The 20,346-nt window shown below is 46.5% G+C and overlaps 1 long non-coding RNA gene across 1 annotated transcript; it reads right to left on the bottom strand.

Moving 5' to 3' along the window:
• Positions 1-1,671: 1,671 nt before the first annotated feature.
• Positions 1,672-16,920, bottom strand: LOC120399562. Its single transcript, XR_005595224.1, has 3 exons — positions 16,816-16,920; positions 16,491-16,708; positions 1,672-1,732 (listed from the first exon to the last, which is right to left on the bottom strand). It is a non-coding gene; the product is annotated as an uncharacterized LOC120399562 (long non-coding RNA).
• Between the last annotated feature and the right edge of the window lie 3,426 nt (positions 16,921-20,346).

Here is a 20,346-nt window from a genome sequence, read left to right as displayed (position 1 = left end):
AGAGAAGTCTGTGTCCGATCCACACGCTCCTCTGCAGCAGTCGGCTTTCCCCCATCTCCTAGTTGTTGTTTTTTTTACAATCAGATGGAAACAGTAGTTAGAAATGCCCTTTTCCATCTTTGACTAGCCAGCAAGCTTCACTCCTTCCTTTTCACAAAGCAATCACTCCATATCTGACCTCTCAGTCCTCATCTTCAAAGAAAACCTGCACAACACCTTCAAAAGATGAGCCTGGGAACTTAAATTAATAACTCTGCTAGATACTAAAAACAACGGACTTAGCAGAGACACTGGTTTTGTGACTCATTACAACAATTTGTAACACACCCTGCTGCCTGCTAACCCTTAATTGCCACTTCATTTTTAGTGGTCTCCTCCAGCCTGTGTGAACCCCTTATACTTACCAATCTGTCCCAACTTGTATTTAGCTTAGGGCATGGCTACACTTGAGAGTTAGAGTGCATTAAAGCAGCCCCATGTGCTTTAACTCACAACGCATCCACACTGGTAAGGCACGTAAAGTGCCCGGACTCTGCAGCTAGAGCGCTCCTGGTACTCCACCTCGGCGAGTGGAATAATGTTTGAGGCGCTCCCGCTGGAGAACCGCAGCACCAGTGTGGACGCCCTGGTCTTTTAATGCGCTTTGATCAGCCTCCAGAAGTGTCCCACAAAGCCTGTTCTAGCCACTCTGGTCATCACTTTGAACTCTACTGCCCTGCCCTCAGGTGACCAATCGTCAGACCCGCCCTTTAAATTATCTGGGAATTTTGAAAATCCCCTTCCTGTTTGCTCAGCCAGGTGTGGAGTGCAATCAGTGAATCTTTCCAGGTGACCATGCCTCCACGCACCAGGCGATCCCCAGTATGGATCAATGGCGAGGTGCTGGACCTCATCAGTGTTTGGGGGAAGGAAGCTGTCCAGTCCCAGCTGAGCTCCAGACGTAGGAATTACGATACCTTTGGGCAGATATCAAGGGACATGATGGAAAGGGGCCATGACTGGGACGCACTACAGTGCAGGGTTAAAGTGAAGGAGCTGCAGAATGCCTACCGCAAAGCCCATGAGGCAACCTGCCACTCCGGTGCTGCCCCCACGACCTGCCATTTTTACAAAGAGCTGGATGCAATACTTGGGGGCGACCCCACCTCCATTCCAAGGACCACCATGGACACTTCAGAGCCCAGTTCAACAAGGCAGGAGGAGGAGGAAAGCGGGTGTGATGGTGCTGAGGAGGAGGAAGACACCCCAGAATCCCTAGATGCATGAAGCCAGGAGCTGTTCTAAAGCCAGGAAGAAGGTAGCTAGTCACGGCGGCCAGTGCTTGGGGAAGGACAAACAGAGGAGGTTCCCAGTAAGTGGCTTTTATTTTGGGAAGAAAGTTATTCAGTGCGGGCTCTTGCGGGGAGGAGGGTTAGGGCTGCATGCATGCCTAGATGCGGAATAGGGCGTTGATGTGCTCTCTCACATTGAGGTAATCGATCTCAGTGATCTCTTCAAAGGTCTCATCCAGAAGTTGGGCAAAGCGCTAGTGCAGGTTTCTTGGGAGAGCCACTGTGGTCCTTGTCCCAGTCAGGCTAACATGTCCGCGCCACTGTGCCCTGAGGGGTGGGGGTGCCATTGCTGCACACAGAAAAGCTGCAAATGGGCCAGGGCAGAAGCCGCATTGGAGTAGAAGACCCTCCCTTGCTTTCCAGGTCTCCCTCAGCAGCGAGATATCTTCCAGGACGAACTCCTGTGGAAAATGTGGGGACAATGTTCAGTATAGGGGCCCCCTGCAGCTGTTGGCTCTCCCCAGAAGACAGTATGGCCGTGGAACAATCAGTCCCCCTTGACCCTGTGCTTACTCACCATTTTGGGGCTCCCATGGGTTATGTACGCTCGCTTTGGGATGGGCAAATTATGCTATTGTGTAGACCAGGGATCGGCAACCTTTGGCACGCAGCCCACCAGGGTGAGCACCTGGGTGGGCCGGACTGGTTTGTTTACCTGCTGCGTCCGCAAGTTTGGCCGAGCGCGGTTCCCACTGGCCGCGGTTCACCGATGCAGGCCAATGGGGGCTGCTGGAAGTGGTGCGGGCTGAGGGATGGCCATTGGTGAACTGGGGCCAGTGGGAGCCACGATCGGCCAAACCTGCAGACACAGCAGGTAAACAAACTGGCCCAGCCCACCTGGCGGGCCACATGCCAAATGTTGCCGATCCCTGGTGTAGACTGTGCTTGCCATTAAGTATGGGGGAATCATTGCTCTGTCTAGTGTGAACAATGCTGCCTCTGTTAAGTGTTGCATTTTGCCTTTTGTAAGCAGAGTAAGGATGAGCTTTACCCTGACATCTGGTGGTGGTGAATTATGGGGAGTGTGGAAAGGAATTTCAGGTATTTGCATTTGCCCACGCACCCCACCTAGCATAGCCCACAGCAGCCTGGGATGGTTACTTTGACAGCTGTGGGATCCCCAATTTCTTTGTTATTGGGGCAGGAGGAATAAAGTGTTGTCACCCTGATTATGTGAATGAGGAACTATGAAACTGTTTTATGACAGAGAGTTTCACCATCAATTAAGTAGCACTCGCTAGACAAGGGACATGGGTGCCAAAACCTAGTGAATTGAGAGAGGTTGGGGGCAGGTATGTGTCCCTGATGGTATGGGTGCCTTTTAAGGGCCTGGCATACCAATTGCACCTCTCCCCCCACTGTTGAATAGCAGAGCTAATTTTGATTCTATTAGGAATCTAGCTAGAGGCTGCTGAGCTGAATTCACTTTGGACCAATCGTGCACCAGCACTGGGGCTCCCCTACTACAAGCTGAAATCACTAAGAGCTGAGATCACTGAGTGCTGTGTTAACTAGTGGGGGAGCTTGAAGATATATCACTAAGCGGCTGGCAGAGTAGTTTGCAGGACGGTTGGAGCGGCCTAGCGCAGCAGAGTGGAGCTGAGCCATTTGTGGGGACAGCCGGTGGAGCGGAGCATCTGGTGGAGCGGAGCAGTGTGTGGGACGGTTGGAGCGGCCCATGGAACAGCGAGTGGAGTGGAGCAGTTTGCGGGGACGGCTGGAGGAGCGGAGCAGAGCTCTTCGTGGTGAAGGCTGAAGCAGATCTCCTCGGAGAGGTGGGGCAGTCAGCCTCGGCCCACGTAAGGTGCCCCTTTACACCCTGTGTGCCTCCCCCCATTTCCACCCAGGCTTGGGGGGGTAAAACTCTGCAGATGAACTTTTGAACTCTGGGGTGATTTGGACTTAAGACCCTGAGGGGAAAAGGACATTGCCAAACATACTTGGAGGTGGGGTTTTTTGCTCATGGTTTGTGTTATAATCCTGTTTGTGGTGTTTCTCCAACGTAATGCCGCATTGTTTCCCTCCTTTATTAAAAGGATTTTGCTACACTCGGACTCCGTGCTTGCGAGTGGGGAAGTATTGCCTCCTAGAAGCGCCTGGGGGGAGAGTGGTATGTAATTGTCCCAGGTCACTGGGTGGGGGCTCGAGTCGATTTTGCTATCTTTTGTCCTTGCTTCACAACAACATCTCGACTTGTTTCATTAGCAATCAGTATAGTCACCTTTTTCTGGGCTTCAGCAGGTAGGGTTATGACTCCACTGGGGACCAGCACTCCTTCCGGGAGCTCTCCTTCAACCGGCTGGCTCTACCATTGCTAATGCCCCTTTACTGCCTTTCAGCCTGGTACTCATGACAAGCACTTCTTGCTCCGTCCTTGCAGGCACTACTAAGGGGGTTGTGCCCATGTACTTCAGTGCCCCAATCGGTAGCTCAGATGTCTCCTTTTTAGCGCTCTCAATCTTCCTATAGGCTTCAGCACAAAGCGTATGGATCATCAGGGTACTCAGGTACTGGTCCCCAGCCCATCATCTGCAGTAATCCGCAAGCCCCTTGAAGAGACTGGAGTTGGTCCCTATCAGCACAGACACATCAGAGGTCCCTTTAGGGTCAGGGCATATTAAGACAGCTGTGTCTACCTCTTCCCTTACCCCAGCAACCTCCTCTGGGAATTCCAGGTGCACTATGACATACCCTTGGTAGGGGTATTCATCCATGCTGAGGCCACACAGACCAATGCCAGTCAGTGACTGTATAAGCAGGTGCCTACGCATCTGTTGGTAGAATGACTGAAATATAATAGTCACTTGAGATCCAGTGTCAAGCACGGCTTTACACTCCGCCCCTTCAATCCTCACCATGACCTCTGCTCGAGGCCCTATCAGTCCTGCGGGGATCCCAGCTGGATGGTCTTTTCTGAGGGAATCTTCAAATCCTGCAGGCCTAGGTGGTCCCCGTCCCCAGACCTTCTGGCAGCTACTGGATCCCCCTCAACTGATCCTCAGCTTTCCGTACACTAAGGAGGGGTTCTCTTCCTTATGACAGTTGGCAGCACTGTGCTCATTCTGACCACACCGGTAGCAAAAGAATTGTCCTTTCCACCTTCGCCTGGGTAGGATGGTGGTTCTAAATGCTGACCTCTCCATCGCCATAGTCTGAGGCTCCTTATTCCTGGAAATCTTAGCTTGGTCAATGGTGCTTTGCAGCTCAGCTATCCGTTCTGTCAGGATCTGCATTTGTTGGGCAAGTTCCTCTGTGGTGCTCAACATCAGTACACTGGCCATTTGCAGTGGCGTTGTGCTGGCTGGTTCCAATGTTTGAGCTTCCCAACACTTGCTGGCAGCCTGCCTTTCTTCCTCTTCCCTGACCTCCTTTATCATCTGGGAGTAACTTGGGGGATGTTCCTGCCGTTCTCTTAGTCGGAGTTGAAGTAGAATCGGGTTCTGATACTGAGTCCCTCTTACAACTTGAGCCAGTCTGGTTCGATTCATCTGCTCAGCAGTCACTGTTCTCCTCATAACAGCTCGCTGAAGCAGTCTCTCCAGCCTCTGTATATAGGCTGAAATTTTCTCACCCCTTTGCTGTCAGGAATTAAGGAATTTACAGTAACTGTCTTCAGGGCCCTCTACGCTCCCAAAGGTATTATCAAGGGCCTCTAGGCAGTCCTTCACACTGACCCCAGGGTCAATGAACTTCAGGGTGCGAATTACATCTAATACTGGGCCACCAAGGCTCTCTATTAGACATCTTCGCTTTTCTACATCGGGTACGGCCCACTCCCGCAGCATTTCAGTGGTATGCTCCAACCAGGGTTCAAACTCCTCTTCCCCAGCAAATAACCTTAACTTACGACGAGAGTTTGACGTAGCATAGGCCAACACAATCTTTTCCAATATATGCCCCAGTGCTTTTGCCCAATCATTGACTGAGGCTGCCGCTCCCCTGAGCTAGAGGCTGCAGGACCGGGGCCCAACAAACCCGACATATTAGCCATTATACAAACAGTAATTTCCTCAAAATATAGATACAATGGTTTCCGAATACAGTGGAACACTCAACAGGTACTTGCGAGGGGTACTGACCCAGGGATCCCGGACGAGCCCCCCAAAATGTAACCCTTCTGCCCCTCCGAGTTGGCAGCAACAAGGGCCAGGTTCAGTATCCAGGGGTTCCGTTTCAATAACACAATGCAAAACTGGCTCGAGCCCCCACCCAGTGACCTGGGACAATTACATACCACCCCCCCGCCAGGCACCTCTAGGAGGCAATACTTCCCCACTCGCAAGCACGGAGTCTGAGTATAGCAAAATCCTTTTAATAAAGGAAGGAAACAATGCGGCATTACGTTGGAGAAACACCACAAACAGGATTATAACAGAAACCATGAGCAAAAAACCCCACCTCCAAGTACGTTTGGCAATGTCCTTTTCCCCTCAGGGTCTTAAGTCCAAATCACCCCAGAGTTCAAAAGTTCATCTGCAGAGTTTTACCCCCCCCCCCAAGCCTGGGTGGAAATGGGGGAAGGCACATAGGGTGTAAAGGGGCACCTTACGTGGGCTGAGGCTGACTGCCCCGCCTCTCCGAGGAGATCTACTTCAGCCTTCACCACGAACAGCTCTGCTCCGCTCCTCCAGCCGTCCCCGCAAACTGCTCCACTCCACTCCACTTGCTGTTCCATGGGCCGCTCCAACCGTCCCACACACTGCTCCGCTCCACCAGATGCTCCACTCCACCAGCTGTCCCCACAAATGGCTCAGCTCCACTCTGCTGTGCTAGACCGCTCCAACCATCCTGCAAACTGCTCTGCCAGCCGCTTAGCAATATATCTTCAAGCTCCCCCACTAGTTAACACAGCACTCAGTGATCTCAGCTCTTAGTGATTTCAGCTTGTAGTAGGGGAGCCCCAGTGCTGGTGCACGATTGGTCCAAAGTGAATTCAGCTCAGCAGCCTCTAGCTAGATTCCTAATAGAATCAAAATTAGCTCTGCTATTCAACAGTGGAGAGGGACGGAGAAGGAGAAGGAGAAGGAGATGCAATTGGTATGCCAAGCCCTTAAAAGGCCACCATACCATCAGGAACACATACCTATCCCCAACCTCTCTCAATTCACTAGGTTTTGGCACCCATGTCCCTTGTCTAGCAAGTGCTACTTAATTGATGGTGAAACTCTCTGTCATAAAAGAGTTTCATAGTTCCTCATTCACATAATCAGGGTGACAACACTTTATTCCTCCTGCCCCAATAACAAAGAAATTGGGGATCCCACAGCTGTCAAAGTAACCATCCCAGGCTGCTGTGGGCTATGCTAGGCGGGGTGGGTGGGCAAATGCAAATACCTGAAATTCCTTTCTACACTCCCCATAATTCACCACCAGATGTCAGGGTAGAGCTCATCCTGACTCTGCTTACACTTTACTGATGCAACCTTGAGATCTCAGCCATCTGTGTTATCACTGGCCGAAAGACTCCAAAGAATTAGGAAGAGGCCACGTAGAAGCAAAGAAGACATGCTGCATGAAGAAATGCAGCAGTCCCTTAATAAGAATCTAAAAGCACAGGAGTGGGGGGGACAGTGAAAGAAGGATCCGCCAGCAGAATGCAGATCGCTGGCACAAAGCGCGGAGCTTCAGCAGCAAAGCACAGAGCGGCTGATAAGCATCATGAAGTGCCAAGCAGACTTGATCCAAGCACTAGTAGCCAGGCAGGCGGAGCACTACCGCGCCCTCCGCTCCCCGCCACAGCCTTTGTCCCAAAACTTTTCCCCTGGTGCCTCCATGTCACCTCCAACCCACTTTCCCCAACATCTGGGTTCTTATCACCACCAGCTGCCTGCAACACCTGTAGTTTCACCACCCAGCCCTGAAAACTACAACCCTTACCCACTGCACTTAACCCCCATCACCATGCATCACAGCCATCCTGAAGTGCAGCACTCAGTGCACAGCACTCCAGACAGGAAGGCTGAGTATGATAACAGGACATATGCAAATCTGTGATTGTACCGTTCCCCACCCCACCTCCTTGCCCTTTCTGTTTCCCAAGCAGTTGTGTTTCTTTTCAATAAATGGATTTTTTTTGCTTTTGAAAACATTTTTTATTATCGGCAATAAGTAAAAGATACCTTAGCCCAGGAAAACAACAGGCACTGCAAGTCAGCATAGCAAACAGATTCCTACTAACATTGTAACCACTGCACTTCACTCCTGTGCGGGGCACCAAACATTACTGGTGGCTTTCAGCATTGAATTGCTCCCTCAAGGCATCCCTAATCCTTGCAGCCCCGTACTGGGCCCCTCTAATAGCCCTGCTCTCTGGCTGTTCAAATTCAGCGTCCAGGTGTCGAACCTCCGAGGTCCATGCCTGAGTGAAGCTTTCACCCTTCCCTTCACAAATGTTATGGAGGATCCAGCATGCGGATATAACCGTGGGGATGTTGTCACTGGCCAGGTCCAGCTTCCCATACAGACAGTGCCAGCAGCCCTTTAAATGGCCAAGAGCACACTCCACAGTCATTCTGCACTGGCTCAGCCTGTTGTTGAACAGCTCTTTGCTGCTGTCAAGGCTCCTTGTGTAGGGTTTCATGAGCCATGGCATTAACGGGTAAGCGGGGTCTCCAAGGATCAGGGGCAGCTCTAGGAATTTGGCCGCCCCAACCACGGCAGCATGCTGCAGGGGGCGTGCTGCCGGTCGCTGGTCCCGCGGCTCCGGGGGACCTCTTGCAGACGTGCCTGCGGAGGGTCCGCTGGTCCCACGGCTCCGGTGGAGCATCCGCAGGCATGCCTGCGGGAGGTCCACCGGAGCCGCGGGACCAGCAGACCTCCACAGTCATGCCTGCGGAAGGTCCGCCAGAGCCACCTGCCGCCCTCCCGGCAAAATGCCGCCCCAAGCGCGCGCTTGGCGCATGGGGGTCTGGAGCCGGCCCTGCCAAGGATCACAATGGGCATTTTGACTTCCCCTACTGTGATCTTCTCGTCCGGGAAGAAAGTCCTGGCTTGCAGCTTCCTGAACAGGCCTGTATTCCGAAAGATGAGTGCATCATGCACCTTTCCGGGCCAGCCTGCGTTAATGTCAATGAAACACTCACGGTGATCCACAAGCGCCTGGAGAACCATAGAGAAATACCCCTTCCGATTAACGTACTTGAAAGCTAGGTGGGCTGGTGCCAGAATTGGAATATGCGTCCTATCTATCGCCCCTCTTCAGTTAGGGAAACCCATTTGTGCAAAGCCAGCCACAATGTCATGCGCCTTACCCAGAGTCACAGTTCTTCTGAGCAGGATGCGATTAATGGCCCTGCAAACTTGCATCAACACGATTCCAATGGTTGACTTTCCCACTCCAAACTGGTTAGCAACCGATTGGTAGCTGTCTGGAGTTGCCAGCTTCCAGATTGCAATAGCCACCTGCTTCTCCACCATTAGGGAAGCTCTCAATTTCATGTCCTTGTGCCGCAGGATGGGGGCAAGCTCCTCACAGTCCCATGAAAGCAGCTTTTCTCATCCGAAAGTTTTGCAGCCACTCTCGTCATCCCAGACTTGCAGGATGATGTGATCCCACCACTCAGTGTTTGTTTCCCGAGCATAAAAGCAGCGTTCCATGGTGGTGAGCATGTCTATGAATGACACAAGCAATCTCGTGTTGTATGCAGTACCCGAGTCAATATCATTGGAGTCCTCAATGTCAGTTTGGATCTTAAGGAGTAATTCGACTGCCAAACGTGATGTGCTGGCGAGAGTCATCGGCATATTCCTCAGCAAATGTGGACGGAAGCACAGGGGTTGCTGGGAGGCGAACTGATGCATCATGGGATGTTGGGATAGGACCCAGAATGCCCTGCACCCCCTTCCCACAAGCCACAGCACCATAATGGGAAGAGGTGCTCTGTGGGATAGCTGCCCACAATGCACTGCTCTCAATGCTGCTGCAAGTGCAGCAAATGTGGCCATGCCAGTGTGCTTGAAGCTGTCAGTGTGGACAGATTGCAATGCTTTCCCGACTGCGCTCTACAAAGGCTGGTTTAACTCAAAGCGCTCTACATCTGCAAGTGTAGCCATGCCCTTAGATCAGGGATGGGCAAACTTTTTGGCCCGAGGTCCACATTGGGGTTGTGAAACTGGATGGAAGACCAGGTAGGGAAGGCTGTGCCTCCTCAAACAGCCTGGCCCCCACCCTCTATCCACCCCCTCCCACTTCCTGCCCCCATCAGAACCCCTGACCCATTCAACCCCCACTGCTCCTTGTCCCCTAACTGCCCCCTCCCTGGACCCCCGCCCCTAACCGCCCCATGGAACCCCACCCCTATCCAACCCCCTGCTCCCAGTCCCATGACTGCCCCAACCCCATCCACACCCCCGCCCCATGACAGGCCCCCTGGGACCCAACGCCTATCCAACTCCCTTGTTCCCCATCCCCTGACCGCCCCAAACCTCAGCCCCATTCAACTGCCCCCCGGGTCCCCTGCCCCTTATACAACCCCACGGCCGCAGCCCACTTACCACGCCGAGCAGAGCATGCAGAGCAGCACGTCTGGCTTCCGCGCTGGCCGGAACCAGACACCCTGCTGCTCTGCTCGGTAGGAGCGCGCAGCTCTGCTGCCGGCCGGGAGCTCAAGTGCCGGGCAGGACGGCCGTAGTTTGCTCACCTCTGCCTTAGATACTCTGCTTATCTTCCCTAGAGCTGAAGAGGAGCACTGTGAAGCTCCACAGCTTGTCTCTTCCACCAACAGATGTTCGTCCAGTAAAAGATACTATCTCACCTATCTTGTTTCTCTGATAATATTGAGAGTCTACATCCCACTGAGATGAAGCAGACCAGTTCCCACCTCAGAACTATTGTTTCCAGGATGCCTGCAGACCCCAGTTTGTTTATATTTTGAAGGTTGTGTCTAAACTGATATGGCTAAATATTTTTAAATGAAAGTTTAGATCCTGGATCACATGGTGATACCTCCCCACAAAAGTGGATAAGCTGGTTAAATGTCTGGGAGCCAGTTCATTTTGACCCTGGGCCTCAGTTATATCTTAGGGACCATCCCTCTCAATCTCTGGGACTCACTAGGAAAGCTGTGCTTTTGGAGGACTCAGGCTATGTCTTCTCTGAAAAAAAAGGTGCATTTTCAAAGTGAGATAACTAACATGAGTTCTCGATCTTGCTCTCAAATCCCGTTGAAACTAGGCACAGGTAATTTTTAACCTCATTGTAGCTAAGTGAGGTCAACCCCAGGTGGGGTGGGGGGAGAGTGGTTGAGTGTTGAACTCACCTAGCTACAGTGAGGTAAAAGCCTCCTGTGCCTTGTCTCAAGAGGATTTTTGCAGCTAACCCACATTAGCTATTCTCTTTGTTGGTAGTGAACATGGAGCCTCAGTGGCTGACAGTGACAGAGAGGGTGGTGGTGTGCCTGGACTAGGGCATTCTAGCCGACCAGAGAGGAGATGAGCCTAACTCTTGCTTAGTTTTGTGTGTGCGCACGTGTGGGGTTTTTTGGTAATTACAACTGCAGAATGGACTGGAAATTGCTGCTCTGCATATTCAAACAATAGATGGAATCCAGCAATATAAATATATACACAAGACCATATACATGGCCCTGAGAAGGGATGGCAGAGTGATTTCAGGAAGTGTCACATCACACACCCTAACTGCCTCCCTAGTTCAGTAAACAGCACATCTGAGCTTTTAGTTTTATTGCAGCTGCGTCGCTTTGCAGTTTACTTGCGTTCATAGTAGTAAGGTGCTACTTGTTGTCAATACATCTTATGCCAGAAGTGTCTTGACAAAGTCCCTTTCAGACTCTAACTTTACTTAGAATCCAAAAGAATGCTATAAAATAATAAAGACATCAGTTCTATGTTCAGTTAATTGTGAAGTGATGCACTTAGTGGAGCTACTGCTGCTGCTGAGATGAAATGCTACAGCTATTGTATAGTCATGATTGTGAAAGTTAAAGCTACCTTTTTAGCCTAAATGCACTTTCACTGTGTGAGCTTTTAAGAAGCTCTACGAGAATGTAATCTGTAGGGTGCTTTTAAAGTGGCTTTTGTATTATTAGTTCACTGAGTCGAACAAAGCAAGTTGAGGACGTGAGTGCTTCACATCTTTGAGTGCAGACGTTTTCTACTTTAAGCAGCTTTCTGTAAATCTGTCAGTACCCAAAACATGTTATCCATCATTAGTACAGGATTCATCAGGTGATCCCAATACATGCTTTGTTGAGGGTCACAATGTGTCACTTTAATGTATATTCTCTTCTTTTCTGTGTGTGTGCATAATCATTGATTAAGAATTACCCACACAGAGAGACAGGAAAAACACACTGAACCCTGGAGGAACAGTGACAACTGAGCTAAATATCTAGTCTATGAAAATCATATTCTAGTATAAAGGCTCTGCTCACAGTGATTTGGCACCCCCAGCTGATTCTCCTTTTAAACTGTTCATTACTTTTAACAAAAAGTTACAAGACTTGGCTGCCATTTAGCTCATTACTCTGCCAGCCAGCCAGATTTTCAGCTCTCCCTACATGTTTTATTAAGAGCCCCTTTGATGCACTCAGTGGGCTCTGTTCTTAGAGCAAGCGTTCATACTGCAGTGCTGAGAACATACAAATTGCTTGGTACATTAATACACAGTACAGAGTGGGTGTAGAACTCTGAACACAGATGGAGCTTTCTTATTGGCTATAAGTGATGTCATACCCATCTCTCCAGTGCTCATTGAATGGACACATCTGACATTTTTCTTTATTAATACATTTCAATTTATACTAACAAAGAGATGCTTCAGTGAGTACATTGCTAGGGAATGATTGCACCTCAGACCTCTTTTGTAACAACCATCAATTCATGTTATAGCTGCCTAGAAATTTCTGATTTTTTACATTATTATAATTTAATTATGTTTAGCTAGTTCAATTTTTGGTTTTTATTTTTATTCATTTTCAGTGATTTGGGTTATGATAGTGCCTTGTCACTTCATAAATAAAAACTTTGATTGGATAGATGCATTTGAATTGTGATTGCATAAATTTGCACAATTTTTTTCCCCATAAGCAATGAAACAAACAGAAGAGTTAGTTTTTTTAAAAGGATTTCACTATAGTTTTTATGTTGCATTCCCACACTGTGTGTAGCCACAAAGTAAGCATGAGGGACTTGGGGATTTATATGAGAAATTAGACTGCTGCCTACCACAGTCACAACCTTCCCACATTTGAATTCCCCTGTAAGGAACAGCATGAGATGGCACAGGGACCTTCTCTCGCCCCAAACAAAAACATGAGTAGAACAGATTTATTTCCACTTAGGATACTTTGCTCTGTCTCTGTTCTATATTCCTTTGAAACTGACCAAGATTCACTCACACACATTTGTACTGAAATTCCTCTCATCTTTTCCAAAGCAACTTAAAAAATCCTGACTCCCCATTCTGTTCCCATAATTACATGAGCAACTTCCTTCCCCCAGTCGGTTCAGCCTCTATCCATTTGTTCCAATAGTTCAGCACATATATTTTTAGAGATTTGGGAGACACTTAGACCTTTTATTTCCAACGAAATGCCCTTATATTCAGGCTACAAGTAACACTAACACACCCACCACTGCATATGTCAGCTTAATTCTAGATTATTTCCTAAAATGGAACTGGAATATTCTAATATCGTCATTTTCAGGAATTGCCTCTACATGATACCCAGAAAACTGGTCACTAGTCAAGTCCTCAGAAACTGTTGTAACCAAGAAGAAATATGGAGCGGTCAAAATTGGATAAAAATTTACCTGTGCAGCAGGCCAAAAAGAAGCAGCATTTACCCCAGATTCCGTTGTTGCATGTTCCTGGCTATGGGTCCTATCCACTTGTAATGCATTGCCTTGGAAGCTTTCTTAGCTGTCTCCCAAGATTTGTTCCTACCCAAATGTAAATATTTCTATATGGACCAGGTATCTGTACCAAAGCCTCACAAACCTTTCCAAACACCACTTTCTCATTCATACTAGTGATAAAGCATAGTTCAAATCTGAAAAGTGACTTAAAAAAACAGTACTGTCTTACTCGGTAGATCTGCTTTTTGCTGGCTTACACTCATATAGTGTGACTGTAGTGCTCCAAATGAGTTTTACTATCTATTAACTCGTTAGTACCGCAGAGTTAATTTGTGTAAGAGAGTCAGCGGCATTCTGTTCCTTTTTGTGCATTAATTGTTCACTAAGTTCCAATTACATGGCAGTCAATTACACCTGTGTAACACTTTAACCACAACAAAGTTGTACAGGGATAACTAAGGGCATAATCTGAAGCCAAGAGGCCTTGACAGCTGTCACTGCGGACATTATTTAGTCTGCAGAACATTCATTACTGGTGATAATGCATAAAAAGGAAAATAATCTAGTTTCACTCTCAGAGACTAGGTTGAGTTTGAAGGGCTAGAATCTTTGTTTACTTGTAAGTGGAGAATTTTTGATCTGAAGCCACTGAGACATAATAAATATAGAACTTCATAATGCTATTTTGATAGTTTCTTTTCAGACTAGTACTGCACTTTAAATATCAACTGGAAACAGACATTTTCAGTTTTCAACTGTTTGGGGTCATATTTCCTAGTAGAGATTTCAGGTGGCAAAAAACATTTATTTACATCTTATTTAATATTTACAGCATAATAGTGCCCAAAGACCCGGTTTCAGGATTTGGTCTCCAGAATGCTAGGTACTGTATAACCAAAGCCACATCACAGTTTTGTTCATGCCAGGCTGATGGTTTATAAAGAGCATTTGAATCACATTATGTCTTGTCAGCACTGGAGGCAAAACCCCACCAGCTGAAACTTCTCAAAAAATGGCTTCCTGGCACATTGTTTGGGATGTGTACAGTGCCCTGAAAGCCACAAGCTGAGCTCCAAATAGCACAGTGATACTCCACCTCTGACTACTTCATACAGCTTTTGTGTGTCAGAACCTGAAACATACTCCACTGCTGAAAGCTAGCTTAACAAGCCACCTGGGGACTCCTCAGCAAAGAGAGCTACCTGAGGCGTACATCATCCCTCTCTGCTCTTGGGGGTAGGAGAGGGCTTGGACAAAGGGGTGGAGGTGGGGGTGGGGGCTAGAGTTTCTTTGTACAACAATCCTTAACTGCCAGAACTGCCTTGAGGACCAGTGCAAATCATAAAAGTTAGAACAGCCGTCAGACTGCTCCGAGTTGCTTCTCGAAACTGGACCAGTGACCAATAACACAAATGCTAGAGCCATAAAGGTGGTTTACAGCCACCTTTGTGGTCTCCACTCTCCAAGTTGCACTGGATACAGAATATCTGGTATCCAGGATCACACAGTGTAGTGCTAAGAACACACTGACAAACTAAAAGCTCTCTATATTATTTTATACAGATGTCGTATGTATTCTCCCTAAAGATCCAAACATACAGTATTCTGTATTAGCAGATTATACTCAGACCAAATTACATATTCCTTAATTTTCTTCATGTTTTTGGAGATGATTTCTTATTTTTAGTAAGGCACTATCATATTCTTGCCCCAAAGAATGCCACCCTTGATTTCTATCCCCAATCCTGTCTATGCTGACAATCAGTTTATATATATTTAAAGCAGGTGTATAGGGGTGTTTTTATATATATATATATATAAATAAAAACACCCCTATACACCTGCTTTAAATAAAGCTTTCAGCGATTGGATTTATTTGTAAGTGAACTTAAAAAAAGCGAAGAATGATTAATTGGAAAGGGTTCTGTCTATGACAGTCTGCATTGCAACGACAGGAGTCTGGAAACTTGATTTGCTGTGGAGGCCTGTAGGTGGCAGAAGATGTAAAATATTCAAGAATCAGAATTTAAATCTCAGCATTGCCTATATGCTAAATTACCAAGTTTGTTCACTGGGTTGAGAATATTCACAGAAAATTATATATGCACCACCATGTTTGTGGATAAGGTGGGAAGAACAATAATTTGAAAAAATCTGTGCAGAATAATTTTGGTTTATCAAAAATAATTTAACAATTTCTGAATTAGACAGAGATGATATTGAAACTCCATTGCAAGAATTTAAGTGTAAGGGACAAAACAATTGAGAATGTAAAGTTAGTGTGTGTAGACTTATTTCTGGCAGGGATAGACTAGACAATCTAAACATCTAGACAACCTGTTGTCTATCTTTGAGGTTCAGGATTTTGTTAGCATTTAGACTCCAAAGTCAATGAGAGTTTTGCCATCAACTTCAGTGGTAGGTAAAGCGTAAAGCCTTAATGTTCTAAACTGTACATGTATCTGGAGTTCTACACCACGATGCTGTCCCCAGATTTTACACGACAGGCTTGTATTATCTAATCACCTGTCCATATAAGCATTAGCTTTTTTTAAAGCAAGGTCTGCTTAAATAATTCAGTACTATAATGCTACCATGAGGAATGCAAGGCTGCATTCTCTCCCTCCGCAAAAAAAGTTAATTTAATGCATATAGCATAGTTGTAGCTAAAGATGTTTGTGGAGCATTTGTATACTTCATTTTTTTCCAAAAACAATTTTAACTACTCAGGCTGTCTTCACTGCAAAGTTATCTTGGGCTCTTCATGTGTTGCTCCTAATCCTCACCCCCCTTCCTGTTCACACATGCAAACCTTCTCACCCAAATTAAGTGGTGCTTTACACCCAGGCTAGCTGGTAATCTGCCCACACTGCAACAAGGACAAACTAAATCACTCACATGTTCATAATCCTTCAATACCTTCTTGTAATTTCCCCTGTAGCTAAGTCCTCCCATCACTCACTGCAAAAGAATCAGAGCCTCTTAGCTTACTGCATCGCAAAGAAACTTCTAGTGTGGCCACACAGGTCCTAATGACACACACAGCTGCATGTAGCACCAGTGAGGACATGATAATATGGCCAGGGCTTTGCAGTTTAGCTAACGTTCAGGCTAGGCCAACAGTAGGACAGTCACCCAAGTTAACTCTGCAGTCAAGACCCACACAGAAACAACTTGATATTAAATACTTCCTTAGGTAGCATGTATGATATAGGTCATTCTAGGAGCAACTGGGTGCTAGAAACTCTAGCATTTCAATCCTGGAACTGCCAGACTCTTTGATTAGACGTGGTGCTCAGCTCAAAGCCCTAGAGAGTTGCGAGTGATGCAGTTGCTGCTTACCTTAGTCACAGGCCCAGTCTGCCACTGCACCAGTTCTACTCTCTTGACTCCCTCTTTCTAGAGAGCACTGAGTGAGTGGTGGAGGATGTAGTCTTTCAGAGATGAGAAGGACAGTCCCATCTCCTGAGTGATGCTACTCACTCATTGTCCCAGTGCTCCCCTGTCCATGCAGGCAAGTTGAAGTCCTAGAGGAGAATCAGCAGCATTTCTCCTCCTACCTGAAGAAAGTAGGGAGAAGACAATTATGCCCACCTGGGTGAGGCATAGCACAGAACACATGTACATCCCTAGGCCATAGGCAGGGGATAGGGATGTACACCTGTACCATTTGCCTGCAGCTGGTACTGAGCCTTCCCCCAAGCTGGAAAAAGTGAGTGTAAAGATTAAGAAAATAAAGACTTGTGGTGATTGGTAGTTAGGAAATGATCAGTTCCTGGCTTTGCCACAAGTTTCCTTTTGAGTTTTTACTGCCTTAGTTCCCATTTATCAAATTGGAAGAGTTTGTTTCTCCCATATTGGCCTGCATAGAGATTGTGAACTCCTCAGCCTTGTCTTCACTTTGGAAAAAAAGGCATATTTGAACCTGTGCTAAAATAACCCCTATTAAAATCTTAGTTCTAGGGTAAGTCTTCACTGCAATGGTGTATTCTTAACTTGGGTTAGCGAAACCATATTAGAACATCAGTGAAGACACAGCAACTCAGCTTTTAACTTGGGGTAGCAGCATGAGTTCAAAGACAGACTCTCTTATAGGCTTTAACCCAAACTGATAAACAAGGCCCATTGCTGTGTCTTTGCTGCTATTTTAACTTGAGTTATCTTATTACCACATGTGTCTGCAGTAGTGTTGTAGCTGTGTTGGTCCCAGGATATTAAAGAGACAAGGTGTGGGAGGTAATATCTTTGATTGGACCAAACTTCTGTAGGTGAGAGAAGCTTTCGAGCTTGCACAGAGATCTTCAGGCCTGCTGACAGGAGGGCAAGGGGGGCAATTGTCCAAGGATCCAGGCGATTTAAAAGGGCCCGTGGGCCCCCAGCTGCCACCACAGCAACAGTGGCCAGAAGTCCTAGACCCTTTTAAATCACCTGGGCAGGCCACACGCTGCCTAGGCACATGAGACTGCTCTGGGCCTCACACTCTGGGGGGCCCCGCGGGCAGTCCCAGCAGCGACGGATTTGTCACTTCTGCCCCAGGCCCTGTTCCTCCCTTGGGACTCCCTGGCCCTGGTGCCCGGAATTTCTGTCGATGGGCCTGGAGCTCTTCTTCAGGTCTGCATAAGCTCTGTGTAAGCTCGAAAGCTTGTCTGTCTCATGAACAGAAATTGATCCAATAAAAGATATCACCTTCCCCACCTTGTCCCTACCACATACATAGCAATACTTCAGTTCTGTTGTAGAACTCATCTTTTACGCCAATATTTGACTGCAGGTCTGCATTACTGAAAAAATCTCCCCATAATGGAATCCTATGCACCACAACATAGAATCATAGAACTGGAAGGAAGCTTGAGAGGTTTTCTAGTGCAGTCCCCTGAACTCAAGGCAGGGCTAAGTATTATCTAGACCATCCCTGACAGGTGTTTGTCTAACCTGCTCTTAAAAATCCCCAGTGATGGAGATTCCACAACTCCCTAGGCAATTTATTCCGGTGCTTAACCACTTTGACAGGAAGTTTTTCCTAATGTCCAACCTAAACTGCCATTGCTGCAATTTAAGCCCATTGCTTCTTGTCCTATTCTCAGAGGTTAAGAACAATTTTCTCCCTCCTCCTTGCAACAACCTTTTATGTACTTGAAAACTATTATGTTCCCTCTCAGTTTTCTCTTCTCCCTACTAAACAAACCCAATGTTTTCTATCTTCCCTCATAAATCATGTTTTCTAGACCTTTAATAATTTTTGTTGCTCTTCTCTGGACTTTCTCCAATTTCTCCACATCTTTCCTGAAATGTGGCGCCCAGAACTGGACACAATACTCCAGTTGAGGTCTAATCAGCATGGAATAGAGCGGAAGAATTACTTCTCGTGTCTTGCTTACAATACTCCTGCCAATACATCCCAGAATGATGTTTGCTTTTTTTGCAACAGCATTACACTGTTGACTCATATTTAGCTTGTGATCCACTATGAGCCCCAGATCCCTTTCCGCAGTACTCCTTTCTAGGCAGACATTTCCCATTTTGATTGTTCCTTCCTAAGTTGAGTACTTTGCATTTGTCCTTATTGAATTTCATCCTATTCACTTCAGACCATTTCTCCAGTTTGTCTAGATCATTTTGAATTTTAATCCTATCCTCCAAAGCACTTTCAACCCCTCTCAGCTTGGTATCGTCCACAAACTTTATAAGTGTCCTCTCTATGCCATTATCTAAACCATTGGTGAAGATATTGAACTGAACCAGACCCAAAACCAATCCCTGCAGGACCTCACTCATTATGCCCTTCATTATGACTGTGAACCACTGATAACCACACTTTGGGAACGATTTTCCAACCAGTTATGCACCCACCTTATCGTAGATCCATCTAAGTTGTATTTCCCTAGTTTGTTTATGACATGGCATGTATTAAACCAGAAAACTGTCACCCATTTAAATGAAGACATTCAAGAGGTAGGAAAGAACATTTTTATTACCAAAGTATCTTAGCTCTACACAATAAAACATACATTGCTTCATTCTTTCTTTATTAGTACCATGCTGCCTTTCCCATAAGCTTTCAAGCCATGTTAAGACAGTTATTTAAAAGTGAACTCAATTATTTATTCTGACCTATTCTCCAGAATACATTTGTTTTTCAAGTAGTCAATCTAGCCTCCTATATTGAAAAGGATCATGTTGGGCAAGCTGTAAGGGAGGGTGCAGGGACGAGAAATTGTTTGGCTCCCCATTCAAGTTGTTAATAATTAAACAAAAAATAGCATCTACTAGAAATCTGCATAACTCCACATGCCAAACGCTCACTTTCAAGCAAACAGTGAAGTAACTCAGTTATTTTAAGACCTGTTTTCCCCCTCCTCCCTCTTTTGAATTTGGACACAAGCTATATGCTATATACTGTCACATATTGCACTTCTGTAGCAGATATTCACACATTGTACAATAAATCAGATATCAGTAACAAAATTAATTTAGTGTGCTAGTGTTTTCTCCCTCTGTCTACCACAACGGCTCTACATTTTAACAAGTTACCTTTGAGAAAATGTAAGCCAGTGACAGTATGGTTAACACACACACAAGCATTACATTTTTTAGTTACAAATTATTGCTTTCTAGACTAGAGCATGATGATTTTAAGATAATACCGCTAACATTCAGAAAATGGAATGGAAAATGAAGTCTCGTTAGACAACTACAATACTTTGCTGCAATTCAAACTGTCACATTAGGAGCAGATGCATTTTTTATCTTGAAGGTGTTGGAGTATTAATATGGGCCTTCATCTTGCACACACATACACAGCTGTTTAACTTTAAAAAGGTGAACATTCCCATTACTTTCAATGGAAGTATTCACCTACTTAAAATTAAGCCTGTAAGTGTTCACAGCATCAGGCCCTTAGTATTGATGTTATTTTTGTTCACGTACAAGGCAATGACATTTTGTGCGTGCAAACTGCAAAAATCCCAATGCATTTGATAGTGAAAAAATAAGCACACAATGATGAACATAACCTTGGGCGGGAAGCCATGTTCACATTAAAATATTAATTCGAGATCCACAAAGAGAGGCTTGCCTGCTGAATGCAGATAGCCTGCGGGGGGGAAATGTACATTTGGTTACAACAGTTTAATGGCTTTACTGCAGCAAGATGTGGTCTGACTGCTCCTTGCCAAGCCACTTTTTACAATACTGTGAC

This window comes from Mauremys reevesii, linkage group 2 (genome assembly GCF_016161935.1).
Source record: "Mauremys reevesii isolate NIE-2019 linkage group 2, ASM1616193v1, whole genome shotgun sequence".
NCBI lineage: Eukaryota > Metazoa > Chordata > Testudines > Geoemydidae > Mauremys > Mauremys reevesii.
The sequence above is the reverse complement of the archived record's forward strand: the minus strand, read 5'-3'. Positions and strand labels throughout refer to the sequence as shown.